Source organism: Pomacea canaliculata, linkage group LG5, assembly GCF_003073045.1.
Source record: "Pomacea canaliculata isolate SZHN2017 linkage group LG5, ASM307304v1, whole genome shotgun sequence".
Taxonomy (NCBI): Eukaryota; Metazoa; Mollusca; class Gastropoda; order Architaenioglossa; family Ampullariidae; genus Pomacea; species Pomacea canaliculata.
The window spans coordinates 31,686,572-31,700,947 of NC_037594.1; the positions used below are offsets into that span (position 1 = coordinate 31,686,572).

A 14,376-nucleotide genomic window follows, 5' to 3' on the forward strand; every position below is an offset into this window, starting at 1 on the left:
TTAAACACCCTTTGCTGGTACAGGGACTCGCCAACATCAACATTCCCTACCTAACTTAAACATTCTTTCCACCAGTGAAAGTTCTTTTTTCTGTGACCATGTTCTCAAAAGTTGCTATAGGTGCAGCATCAGAAGAGCTGGGCTCAAATCCCTCCAGACAACATTCTAGTGCTAAAGTAGGTTGAGTAATGAGGTCTGCAGAGATTGGCTTTACATTCTCCCTTTTCACAAGTTCAGAGTTCCCATAGTCAACAAAATGCACATTCACTTTCGTTTCATGCACAGACATAACCACAGCACAATACCACAGACCATCTTCGTCATAGAGGGCGCAACAAGGCTGTCCTGGTGACAAGGCTGCCAAAGCTGGCCTGGAGCCAAAACCATAGTGCTGACCTAAAGTTTCTTTCATAGAGTCTAGCTGCTTATCTGTGCCAACAAACTGCACCCAAAATCGAGGAATGGACTCAACAAAACTGATATACGCTTGAATGGTTTGTCCAGCTGCAATATTCATGCAGGCATATCCTGTTCCCTCTCTGGACATCAAAGGTTTGTCAGTGATTTTCCCTAATGTTGCTTTCAGTTCATCTGTAACTGACTGGTTATTCTTGAACAAATGAACAATAAGCCTGTAACCTTCCTTTGTTTCACCCTCATGTCCAGTTCTTCCTCAGTGATCTTTACAAATTTTTCCAAGAGACTATCTGCATTTCAGCCTTCATGGATATCCAGAGAGCAATGAATGGCTTGGGCAGGCAGTCAAGAATGCAGGATCTAACCTGAACACTGTAGTTCGAGGAGATGTCTGGATATTGCCATAATCCACAAACACATCCACATCATGTGCTGTGAATGACTGCACTCGAGCTCTGTACCTCAGCAAACTGGGCAAACTTCATGGCATACCGACCTGAAAGCACAGGCAACATTTTTTAAAATTTAATTTTGGTTTCAAAAGAAAGGAAAAAGAAAGTGTCAGCATTTTTCATCCATAAAATGCAAGATCCCAATTTAAAATTGCAGTGGTTAAAACTTATGGGGGTTTTAAACAGATACAAATTATTAGGGGAGGGGTAGGGTACCTGCCTGTCTCAGAAAGAAATGCACATTAATATACATTTTACTTATCTTGCTCTTGATTCAAGACACAGATATCAATTAGTTTTATATTTATTTCATGTTATTAGTTTCAAGTTTATTTCCCATGTCCTGCTTACATCACTACTCACTACAGATCCATAGTTTTTCCCATAATTCACCTTTTCAAAGGTTTAGGAAATAAGCACTGCTAAAGACATATGATAACAACTAATGACAAAGTATCAGCTTTGATATATGTAGCTTACGACAAAATGTCTTACAAATTACAAAGAACTCTGGTGTCTTACTGTTTACATGTTTAGACCCCTTTTTAAAAAATTACCTTGATATATTTGGTGCAATCTAAAAAGATTTACATGTTTCTACAGAATAGAAAACATGAAACAATGTCAAATAATAATCAGTTAACATAAAGACAATATTTTACTTATCACATAAAATAGAGTAAATAACACACAAAACATACAGACATGCTATCAAAAATATCATATCAGCACATTCAAACCACCATCTTGTGCTCAAAGAAAACCATTGACCTACCAGAGGAGAGATGAGAGGTCAGGGCTGAATACTGGAGCTCTGACCATTCAGGTCTGACATCAAACTGTCAAGGTTATCCATGTTTGTAGACAGCTGGACATAAAAGTTCTCCTAAGAGTGCAACACATACACCTTGGTAAATTGTCCTAGCACCAAATTCACATGTGTGAATTGCTTGGTGTGACCAGTTGGTGCTGGCTCTGGCGTTCAGTGCCCCACAGAAAGAGCTGCCATTTCTTCACCAATGTCTCTGCTGTGAGCTTCAAGCTTCACCAAGTATTTAGCTTTCTTGCAACCAAGAATTTTACATGTTGCTCCATTCTCTGTTAGCCTTTCCAAGAAATCTTTTGCATCAACATTCCATGCCTGTCCTTGCAGAGGATGTACACCATCTAAGCAACAACAGATAGCCTGTGCCAGTATGTGTAAAAATTGGGAATCTAACTGCTGTAAATCCGCCAGTGATACTTTTTCAGAATTTCTAAAGTCTACAAATTCCACTGTTGCATCTTGACCAAGATACAAAATACTTCCACGGTACCAGGCCCCATCTTCTGAAAACTTTGCAGCAACTAAAGAACCTAAATGTAGCAAAGAAGCAGGAACAGCTTTAGGACTTGTATAGAACTCCTGCAGACCATCAGTCAGTCTCTCCAGAACTGATTGGTTATCAGCAAACTGAATGTAGAATTCTTCTGGTTATCTCACCCAGCTAAGAAACACCTACACACACAGAAAGAAAACATCATGTTAAAAGCAAATTTGAAATGCACATCTTTGCAACTTTCTATCTTTCTTTTTTTCTGTTTGCACAATCACCAACTACAGATCCATAATTTCCCCCAAAGTTCACATCAATTTCAAAGGTTTTATGTACAAGCGTAGATACTTGAAATTTCCAAAAATGATGTATGTTCATGCATTAGTAATCAGCATTTCCTGAAATAAAAGACAAAAGGCTACTCTTTGCCCTGGAATGTGAAAAAGATCTTTTAATCCCCCCAAGAAAATCATCTGAATTTCTCAAAGACCACTATGAAAATGATCAGTCTACAATATCTTCAAGCTCAACATGCAATCAAGTATTAATGGCTTATTTGCAATGTCATTGAATGCATGTGCACAGCATGATAGTTACTAGGAGACACTTCTTAACTTGGTATTTATATATAAAAGTTTAACAAAATTGTGTGAACATCACAAAAAACGAAAACAAAGCCCCAGTGATTTTGGAATAAATGTTCAGGACATTAAAACACAGGTAAGACAACAAACCAGACAAATTATTTTGATATGAATTGCTTCCCTTTATGACCCTTAAGCAGGGTGTCACTAGATAAAACTGATAGACCAAGCAGCACACACATATGTTTTCTGAGCTTTTCTTACCAGGTTTCTAGAACAAAGCATACATTCTCTCCCCTTGACCAAAAAAAACAAAAAACCTTCACAATAGCAAAGAATTGTTCCTTCATACATACTGAAAGTAAAACTAAAACATACTTGTAAAATCTAAAATAAAAGGGTTGCAGCATGAACACACCTGGAGTTGATTAGAAACCTTTTCTAGAGTGTCTGCACTGCTTTCCAGTTGTACAAAGAAGTTGTGAGGATCTTTGACAAAGGTAACATACACATCCTCAATAGAACCCGGTCCTAGGGTTCTATCTGTGTAAGTCTTTTGCCTTAACATTTTTGTATTGTCTTCAAGCAGAACGCACTGTCAAAATCTGTAAAAGGCACAAAACAACCCAAATAAAAATTCTCTCACAGTAATTTGTAGTTCAACAGTTTTATATAAAAATTAATCATTGCAATTTGCATCTTGAAGAGTCATCATGCACTTCATTAGCGTACATGGTTTTTATGTTAAGGGTGTGACTTCAAATCCTTTGGATGTAATCAGTATGTTTGTACTTTAAACTAGCTTTCCATTCTGTTTTAGTTCATTTTTTTTTTGCTTAACACTATCCTTTTTAAAGCACAGCCAGAATTCTTACTGGAGCTAAACTTACACTAACATATTTTGATGAGAAAGGTATTTGCTAGAGGCTTCTCCAATGGGATCTATTAAAATCAAGTGAACAATTCTTTTGTTCAAATCTTGGATCATCCAAAACTCAGTGTCCATAATGTAAAACATGATTGTAACCGTTAACATTAAAACTTATTCGCTACGTCAGGGTTCAACGAGGTCACATTCCCCTCGTGCGCATGGAAATTCACCAATTTCAAAAAATCATTAAAAAAATGATAGAAAAAAATTTAAACTAATAATACGAGATCAAGCTGTGTGAAACAAAAATGTTTACATCTGAATCCTGCATGAACAGTCACTTATTAAGTAATCCAAAGCAAATTAGGTATGTGTAATTGAATTTTAAAAATCTTTTCACGCAGGGTTGCATAGGATATATCATGCTAGCACGAGGTACACCTCCAGGAATCACACTTTGATAACCGCATATAAACTTGAAATGAAAAAACAGTGTTCTAGTTAAAAAAAATGAGATTGACGTATTTAATAATATTATTATCGGTTCGCTACGAAGAGCCGCGCGAAGATAATTCACTACGAAGCACCGAGTCCATGCGAAGAAAATGTTCACCGGTGTTTTAAAAAAAATTATATCTGGTAAACTACAAAAAAGATAAATATATGTGATACGCCGTTTAAAAGAGTGACGATAACTTAATAAACTGCTTGTTGTTATTGTCAGGCTTAACGTGAAGACATGAGTTCAATAATTTGCTTAATTAGAACTTAGAAGCGCATTCTGAACGTCATTTTTTTTTCTTTTGTCACAACATGTTTAACACAGCGAGCAATAGGTCATAAAGATGACCTCGGGTAAGGTGACCAGACGTTTCGGGGGCGAAAGCGGGACGCGTGCCGATGATGGTGTCGTCACCGACAAAGAACGCCGATAAATGGGGGGGAGGGTACTTTCCTCTGACTTTGCCTATTAGTGATGATTTCAACGGCAGATCTGTCCACGCGACTTCAGTATTCCATTTTAAATAGAAAACCGGTATTTAAAATTTAAATTAAAATATTCCTACCTTATCTCCCGCTCAGCCAACTTTGCGGACGTGCAGGTGAGTCGCTGTATAAATTATCGTGGCAATAATTGTCCGGCACCTTTGTCATCTTGCGGGGCTGTTGCTCCCAAACTGTACTTCATAGACCGTGAATCTCCTTGTAAAGTTTCGGCTACTGCAAGATAATGCCATAATTTTTTCAACAAGGTGTAACCAACACGTCCAATGGCTACGTAGACTGGGCTGTCGTACCAGAAATAACAAAGATTGAATTCCGCACTGAAGTGTTTTATTCAGTTTTGCTCAGCAGCTGGCCTAACTGCTCTCTCAAATTCACAAAAGCTCCCACACCACTGTCAGCCCTGCTATTTACCCTCGAACATTCTAGCCCTTCCTCGCACAAAGACATTCTACATTGTTGAACATCATTTCCTCTCTCGCATAAAGACAAGACATTTTACTTTGAACATTGATACATTGTTGAACATCATTTCCTCCCTCGCACAAGGCATTCTACTTTTTACATTGCTGCCGTGCTGAACATTCTAGAATATAGATGCAAATCTACAACCCAAAGACATTATACTTCGTACACTTCTAGAGTGCTACACTTACCGGGCGAAAGAAAAAAAAATGTTTCCTTTCGATTTCCATTCGAAAGAACAGAAACATCAACCTAATACCAAATAAGATTTCCCATTGAACAAATCTGCAATATTATATACATCAAAGTTTCGTTAACATAACAAGTATTACACCTCCCTGTACATCAATTCCATACAACATTTCAGAACTACCCTTAAAAGTGTCATTCAAAATAATGTTATTAAAGAAAAGAATCAACCGATCATACATCAGTTTCAATTAGAGGTAAGCTAAACCACCTGTCCAACACCTCCATTACTTCATTTATAGCCCACCATACAGACTGCATCATCTGGTGGGGAGCTTTCTGACTAGAAGCTAAAAGACTTGCCATCTCTTATCGGACACCATGCAGCCTCGCCCTGTCCGACTGATTTCCACTGGCACATCGGTGCATGAGGTTTAGTCTATCCACCGGTCGGCGGAAGTACATCGTAATGGAAATTACAATTAACCAAAGTCTACAAAAAAAAAAAAAAAGTGTCTAGTCCACCGCCGAGAGCCAGGCAGTGTTTCTCCGCTTCGATCTGGCGCCCAACGAATCAGTCTCATGCACATCGACATCTAATACATGAATGCTACAGCATGCAACACCAACTAACTAATGAGTGCAGTCCAGCTTGATTACTAGTACTGTCTACGTTCACTAGCGTTTGTTTACACCTGCTTGTGTAACGGGATGAAGCTTCCTAGCAGGACTAAACTTCTCAGTATAGTCTGCGCATGCGCATGAAGCGAAAGTTCACTTCGTTATAACTGCATAGCCATTTTTTTTCTTTTCTTCGCCGAGTTAGTAAGTAAAATAGTAAAAGTAAAAATGTTATAGCAAATCGGCGAAGAAAAGAAAAGAAAAAAATGGCTACGCAACGATAACGAAGTGAACTTTCGCTTCATGCGCATGCGCAGACTATACTGAGAAGTTTAGTCCTGCTAGGAAATTTCATCCCGTTACACTTGCAGTTCATGCTACATCGCGCAGACTGTCTACCCAACAGGCGTAGACACATCAGGTAGCAACAACCAAGTATCATCAATTATGCAAAACGGATGACTACTGGCCGGGTGGGAGAGGGGTTAAAGAGACATCATAGAGTACGGGTACATGCACTGTTGTTAACGACCTTCTTGCACTTGCGACGATAACGACGGAGGGACAGCCGCCACGTGTGACTTGCAGCACAGACCACTACAGGCAACACCATAGGCAGAAAGCGTGACCACGATGACACGTATAAATGCGGGTAGGGGGGAGGTCAACAGGCGGCAGGTCATTCTTGTGTGACCAAAGCGTTGTCCATTGTCTCGATTCACCATTAGGTGTAGGACGGCCGAGTGCGTGGTAAGCCAGCCCATGACGTCACCATGTGACTGGCTGGTGAGTACGGTATCAAGTGGTCATCTACAGCTCTGTAACAACTACAACCTTTTCCTCAATCAATCCTCGATACCGAAGGAATTTTTGTTTTTTTTTTTTATAAAAAGGAAATGACCAGTTGGTTTGAAACACTTCGCTGCTCACATTTTCATGATTACTGAATTTACGAAAATTTGATACATTCTATGATGTTAAAAAAAAATTCTGGTTTTTGCGTCTGAGCCCTTCAAGAGTTTTCGAAGAAGAAAAAAATAAAAAGGAATCGCGGCGAAATTTATACGAAAAGTAAAGAGCAATGATGCTCAATGTACATACAAGTAAGTTTTCATAACATTATTTACAAAGCGTTGGACTCGCTTAACAGAAGCCACACTTTGCTTATACTCACTCAAGAAACGAATATGTATCTTCATCAAGAAATATTTAGTAAACCGACTGCTCAGGCTTTTTGTTAAATTTGTATTGTCAACTACGCTAGTTTTATTCTTGGAACTGTTTATACAACTAGCCCTATCTGATGTTATGGGGGAAATGTTTCCTGAACAAAACCAAACAAAAAGGTCAGAGTAAAACAGAAATAGTCACTGAGTCACGCAAAGTATAAAATCACTGGCATTGTTTGCAGGGCCCAGATTTGTTAGGTTTTGCACTGTGTCAGGCCTATTTTGGAGAAAACCTTATCTACGGCCACCTTACCCTCTGACCGGTACAGGAGTTTGTTTTTTAAATTATTATTTACCTTGACATTCTTTAACGCAGATGCCGCCATATGCAACCTTGGCATCGGGATTTATTATGTTGATCATCTGTCGAAAGTCGTAAATAATGGTTGGCGGGCAGTACGGCACACACTTCCCATCGTCGATAAAACTGCGACAAGCCTGTGGACAAGATGGTTAAAATGCAGGTACAGGTCAGCACGAAAAATGACGGGGAGTAACAGTTTTGTATATTCGTTTTTATGATATTGTGACGTAACGAGGCGGGGAGAAGGATGAGCCACTCACCCACCCGTTCGCACGTCCGCACGCGTACTGACCACTAGTCACACTCACCCGCGTGCGCAAACACACCTAACAAGATAGTGTACAACGTAAAAGATTATAATTAAACAAAAAAGAAAATTAGGTAGACATGAAATCAGTTACAGAATAATGAACTTAGGAGATAATTTGGTCTTACGTTTCTATCTGTCGGTTGTGCTGGAGTTGTCACGATTCCCAGACAAACTCACAGCAGAGAATCTGAACAGCCCTGAACAGATTTCGGCTACAACCTTCCTCCTCGAGCATCAGTGCGAAAGACAACGAGTCTTGACCGATCACCCCACTAAATCCTCGTCTGTGAGGATCATCCTCTCTCGCGATTGGTCAAACATACTTCAGTCTTACCTTCAACCATTCTGCTACCTAGCTACAACCAATCATACGTAGCTAACGCATGATAGACAGGTGGTCCTGTGGCTTACTCCAGCCCCAAACTACACCCCCTCTTTACCCCCCTCTCACTAGCAACGCGATCCTGCGACTTCGGCGCCGTCCAGTCTGGCTTTCTATTCACCCTGTGTCTAGCGTGTGACAATAAAAGGTAGCGTTGTTGTCCTGTTACAGGTATGTCGCGGACTTCTATAATTCACGGGCGTCCGTCATGATGTAAGCGGTCTGCGGTCAGGGGCTTACTGATTCCAGGGGAGATAAACAGTGGCGAGACTTCCTGGCCCTTTGTCCACCCGACGGTCCAGTGCCGCCAAAGGCCGGCTACTGGTCTCGACATACCTCACTGCAACCACACTCTGCAATTACCCATTCCACCTTCTGACAGTCTGCAAACCAGCGCGTCCGCCTGTTCTGTGGAGGGAGCAGAAGCGAGATACCAACACTATAGCCCTATACTAGTTATCACATGATACTGTCTATGTTCCTCTTTCTAACGGTCGGCCACATCAACCTTCGACGGTCGCGACACATAGTCTGGTTCTCTCCTTTAGCACCGGGGTCCAGTCGGTGGCAATGAAACAAGAAACCGCTGTTCTCATGGCCGAGTGTACTGGCCTTTCAATTAACAACCGTACCCCAGCCCCCCATTTCGTAATCGGAGTCCATTCCCAGGCTCAGCCACCACAAAGGGAGATAACATCTTTACCCCTATTGTCCACTCACCGCCTTGTATCGCCCCAGGGTACCAACTGCCCCTCTTTAATGTTTCCATTACTTTCGGCCCTGTTTTCTGGCCTTGAACCAGGCTGGTTCATGACAATATTTATTATATATTTATATGTTAGGCGAACGGAGCATGCTAAGCCTGTCACACAATAGAACAATAGCTCGTACCAGTACTGTTAATAAACAGCAAAATGTTAATAAGGTTCGAACAGAAATCGAAAAAGGAATACTAAAGATATATCATCACCAAATCTTTGTCAGTATCGTTATCATCACTGACTGCGCCAAACATAATAACACTGGACAAATAACAAGCTCTGTAAAAAAAAACTTAGAAAGGACTTTATGCATGTACTGAGTAGCGTGAAAGACAAAATCGACCAAATCACCAAGAAAAACAAGAATGAACACTGACTACACAATGAAACTTGCACTTGAGGCGGAATAATTAGAAAACATGGGAGTGTTAGCAAAGCAAAAACGTGGGGGGAGGGAGTGAGCGTGTTATAAACTTGAAAACGAACCAACGGAAAACAAAGAAAAAAAGGCACAAGTTGAATGCTAATAATTACATCCAAATCACATAGAAAAATCTTGCGCTCTTACAAAACAGTCCGTCTTCTTTGGTCCGTTACAACCACCAGCACCCCCTGATAGCAGCACTGGTTGGTGAGTTTGCCGAGGCACGCTGTGCTGGCAGGAAGGATGACACACATCCCCCTGGCTCACTGTAACATCGACACAAGCGGCGTCAGCAAGAACCTTTTCGATTTTATTTCTTTAGTAGCTTCCCGACAACAATATAAGGAACACATGTAATCATGTATCCCTTACGTCTCCTTGTAGTCTGGATACCCTATAGTCCTATACCTACTTGAAAATGTTTGTGAGGAGACGTGTTTTCCTTCCCCTATTTAACATTTATAAATTTGAAGGTAATATGTAGGTGAGCTATACCTTGGATATAACTAATATCAAATGTTTATAAATAAGTATAAGTCAAGTGTGTGATTGAAATGTTCAGAGTGCCTGAAATATGTGTTATTTATGGACGTATGTTGAAAGCTATCTGTATTTGTGTAAGTTACGACTAAATGCCGACTACTCCCAGAGAGGGGCACAGGTCTCTCCACCAGCGCAAAAATTCCTCCTCCGCCCCGTTGTTGTTGTTGTTGTTGTTGTTGTTGTTGTTGTTGTTGTTGTTCTTGGAAGGGAGAGTGCTTCCACCTCAAGGCGATTTCGCACTATGGGGGAGGGGGGCCAGGGATTTTCAGGGGAGGGAAGGTCTTTGGAGAGGGTAGGTGACGGTGGGGAGGAGGGGAAGGGAGTGGGAGCAGGGTTGCCGTTGGTTGTTTTTGCCGCAGGTGTTGTCTACTGGTGTTGGTGCCCTTTTCCCATCGGAGTTGCTGTGCTCGTGCTGTCCTGGAGTCCTGGCAAGTCTGCAGTGGTGGTGTACTACCCGGGTTGCCACACCCTTTTTGTTGCCCTATAACTATATCCTAGGATTTTTTTTCCTTAAATAAATTTTTTTCCCTATGTATATTTCCCTATGTATATAGAAACTTATGGAGGGTTAGGCTTTGGCGTTGTGTTTTTTTTTTAACCTGTTTATATGAGTTTAGCATGCGGGTGGCTTGCCACCGTTGTTACTACTAACGTCAGTATGGAGTGCCATATGTCTTTTGGTGGGTTCAGACAGTTGTTAATGTTTAAGGCCAGCCTATGTTTATTTAAGACCTGACTTAATACATCTCTTTCATCTTTGTTTTCATGACACTCCAAAAGCACATGTGGGGTGCTAAGCCTATCTCCACATGTGCATTTCGGAGGGTCTTTATATGTAGTTAGATATTCTCCGCTAAGCCTCATTCTGGCTATCTTGGATTGGTGGGGCCTATTTGTGCCAAAGAAAAGTAGAGTATTACTGGGTTGTTCATCTAGCAGTCTCCTAGTTCCTTTACCTTCACTTTTGTATTGCTCTTGCCACCTTATGTTTATTGCTGGTTTAATTGCCCCGCCGTCTTCCCAGTCCACATATACCTGTGTGGCAGGTTTCTATAGGCTTCGAGAAACCTCCAGAACCTTTCCCTACCCACAGGGCCCAGCGTCCGCGAGATAATACACGTTACAAAGAGGCACAGCCTTATACCTGAACTCGGTGTCCGCACACCGTGGGAAAATAGCCCCATCCACCCCAAAGAGAACCAAAGAGACCAGAGAGGAAGGGACGCAAGGCTACCCTATAATTAAGGCCATAAACTGGCCAGACCACCGTGGCAAGGGGACGAAACTAGGGTGGGAATGGCCACAGGGCCACCCCTTCCTCGCTCCGCTACCCGACGGTGCTGAGCCAGCGATGCGACACGTTCTATGGCCATCTACCAAAACACTGACACATATATACAAACCAAACAGTATAACACAGATAACTTATGTTGAGTACCAGCCACAGTCGTTGATGATAAAAGAACGAACGAACGAACGAACTTTTATTGACTCAGGCCACGTGGCCTCAACATTCAGGTGATGAGCACAGCTTGTACAATATCATGAGGCCTAACCACTTCGGTATAATATATCGTAATATCGTATCATGAGCAATGACATAAAATAATACAGAATAATTAAACAATACCACTTTGAACTTTACGACGTTTAAAGCAATAGTACAGGTATCTAGCAAGACAGTTAAGGTGTGAAGCATCATTAAACAAAAGATTAATTGTAAAATATGATGTTGATGATAAAAGAGTGCCCTTGTGTAGTTTTAGAAATGGTACTTATGCACTTCCCCCTGAGTCGTAGATAGCAATAATACCAGTCTCTCTGTCTCAAAAGAAAACTACCAATATAGGGACTCAGAGTCTTTGCCTTACTTAGGTGAAGTCAAAGCCGTCAATTCGCACTAAACCGTTGGTGTCTAGTAAGATGGAAGTCCTCGTGCTTCGCTAGCTTTTCACAAAGTGTAAGGGTTCCTGTCTGATTGGCAAGACTCACTGGGGTATTGGTATGCAACTAATTCGTTACTGGCTTTCTGAGTTCCCGATGGCCAGTGCGGCCCCTTGGGTTGTAAGGAATGTAAGCGATAGCAGATAATTTTAGGGTGACAGCGAGTGGGTGGGGGATGTTTTATGTTGGTCAAACGAAAACCGCCAAAGAAAAGGCGTCGCATTATGGGGGAGGTGGGAGGGAGACGACACTCGATGTACCGATGTACTGTCCGGCTGCTTTCTTCGCTCAGGCTTCAACACAGCCTGCAATTAGCATGGCAAACAATACCAACAGACTGTCCCCGATCTGATCGTCAGAGGTGTTCGAGCCTCCACTTGCCTCAGGGCCCGCTTTTGTGACGGTGATGACCGTCTCCTCTCTACATTCTCCTACCTTTCTTCAGTTCTTTGCTCTTTGTGAGGAATTACGTCTCAAATATTGGTGGGAGGGGGGGCAAAAGGATATTCATGCCCCCCACCCTGTATTTTCCTTGACATGACGTGACAGTACAATACACAATCACCACTCTCAGTGTAGACATGGCACTACAAGATGTTAGTTCTGGTAGAGACTTCACTGGTAGAGGTCTACAACACTACCAGCATTGTTAATAATAGGACATTACTTGTGGTTACAACAATAGCCACTGGTCAGCGTACAGTGGGGTGGACACGATACTGGCAGCCGGTATTATACTAGTACCAACTATACAATGTTAGTTACATACAGTGTCGGTGACAGTACAGTGGGGTGGACAATACACATTAGCCATTATCATTACAGTACCAGCAAAACAAGTTAGTAACAATACAGTGTTAACCCTTTATGTCACAGCACCCAGCGCCGTGCGGGAGCTGCACGTGAAGGCGTATGGTGTGGGGTACGTCCTTCTGAAGTGGCTTCCACCCGACCAACCTAATGGCCTTCTACAAGGCTACGACATAGCTTACCAGCCCAGTAAGTTGTTTGTATTTGTGGACACACTTGTTGCTGGGACACGCCACCCATTACAAATGTTTTGAACTCTATTCTCTTCGCCTTGTGTACGTAGGTGGAAACAACAAACATTATTTCTGTCTTGTCCCACCCTTGAGTTTTATTTGGCCCTTGATGATCAGACACCCGTATGAGTGGTGTCATCAAATTCTACTTACACTGTGACAGTCTCAGTGACAGCATCATTACACTGTCTCCTTCAGTGACAGTATTGTCTCACTTGTCTCCAGCAGACTTGTTACAAGAGGTATGTCAGAATGCAAGTTGACATTATACCCGTATGATGGCCTCCATGTGTTGTAAACACGACTGCTGCAGTAGCGACTGCTCCATCTCACCATGGTAAGTGTCAACCGTTGCAATAATAATCAGTTCTTCGTGGGCCTTGTAACCGGCGCCACAATGTTACAATGATGTGAGTGGTCAGCCGAGGACAGTCAGGGTAGCTGTGACGTCATCTACCCGCCGGTCGCTGTCCGTTGTGCTGCGCGTGGCTGCAGGATGGCGGCTGTTTGGTGTTGGTATTGGTGATGGTGTTGGTGATGGTGTTGGTGATGGCGTCGGTGTCATCCATGCCAGTGTTTGCTGTGTGTCATCACAACCTTGCCAGTCTGGCTATCGTGGACAGGCCGCTGTGTGCGCCTCGCAAACATGTCGGTTCCCGCAAACACCTCCTTTTCTCTCTCCTTATCTGAAAAAACGTCGACAAAAATGTCTGCAGTTTTCATTGGTCGGGGCTTTGCAGATTCCCTGATTAGTTTCAACGCCGAGGGCGAGAAAGAGATTTTGTTTTTGCTGACTGCAGGGCGGAGGAGGTGGTGTTGTAGCCCCTGACAGCGCGTGTTAACCATCCTGCGGCTGTGAACGGTCATGTGAACACCACTTCCTGCTGCTGTACTTTGAATGGAATGCGTGCAGCAGACGACAGGTCAAACAGCGGATCACACTGCACCTCATCTGTACTTTTCCTCCAATCTCTTTGCCAGGTCTTGTGTAATTAGTGCGTCAGCCTTGTGTATGAGTGTGTGCGTGTCCGTGTCCTTGTACTGACATGCGTGTGTGTGTGTGTGTGTGTGTGTGCTAGTTTGTGAGAGAGAAAATGTGAGAGTATGTGAGAGAGAGAGAGAGCAAGCGTCAGCAGTAAAGGTACATACAGGTAGATAATTAGCATCCTCATCTGTGTCAGTATAAATAGTAACCATGATCAACTTTATTTGTCCCCACGATATCCACACGATATCCACACAATATCCACGCAATGTCCACTGCTAACACTAAAGCGCTGCTGTTCCTAGACATCTCGACCACAAGCAGGACAAAAGACTAGTGTAGGTAACTCGACCACAAGTAAGAAGCTAAGATAACTGTGCTGTGAACACCAAACGTTTTAAACAGAAGTAAAAATATTGTTTGGTCTTAAACTTTACCTTTCTTTTGGAAATGTCTGATTTAAAAAGTCAGCTATTAATTAACAAGTTGTGACCGTCGATGGTTATTTTCATCTTTCCAAGTCATTGTTCT

General features: G+C 42.1%; 1 long non-coding RNA gene across 2 annotated transcripts; it reads right to left on the bottom strand.

The window, feature by feature from the left end:
• Positions 1–4,621: 4,621 nt before the first annotated feature.
• LOC112564461 lies at positions 4,622–9,468 on the bottom strand. Of its 2 annotated transcripts, none has more exons than XR_003099214.1 (3): positions 9,441–9,468; positions 7,446–7,587; positions 4,622–4,861 (listed from the first exon to the last, which is right to left on the bottom strand). It is a non-coding gene; the product is annotated as an uncharacterized LOC112564461 (long non-coding RNA). The 2 variants fall into 2 exon arrangements; XR_003099213.1 differs by lacking the exon at positions 9,441–9,468 and adding an exon at positions 7,889–8,918.
• Between the last annotated feature and the right edge of the window lie 4,908 nt (positions 9,469–14,376).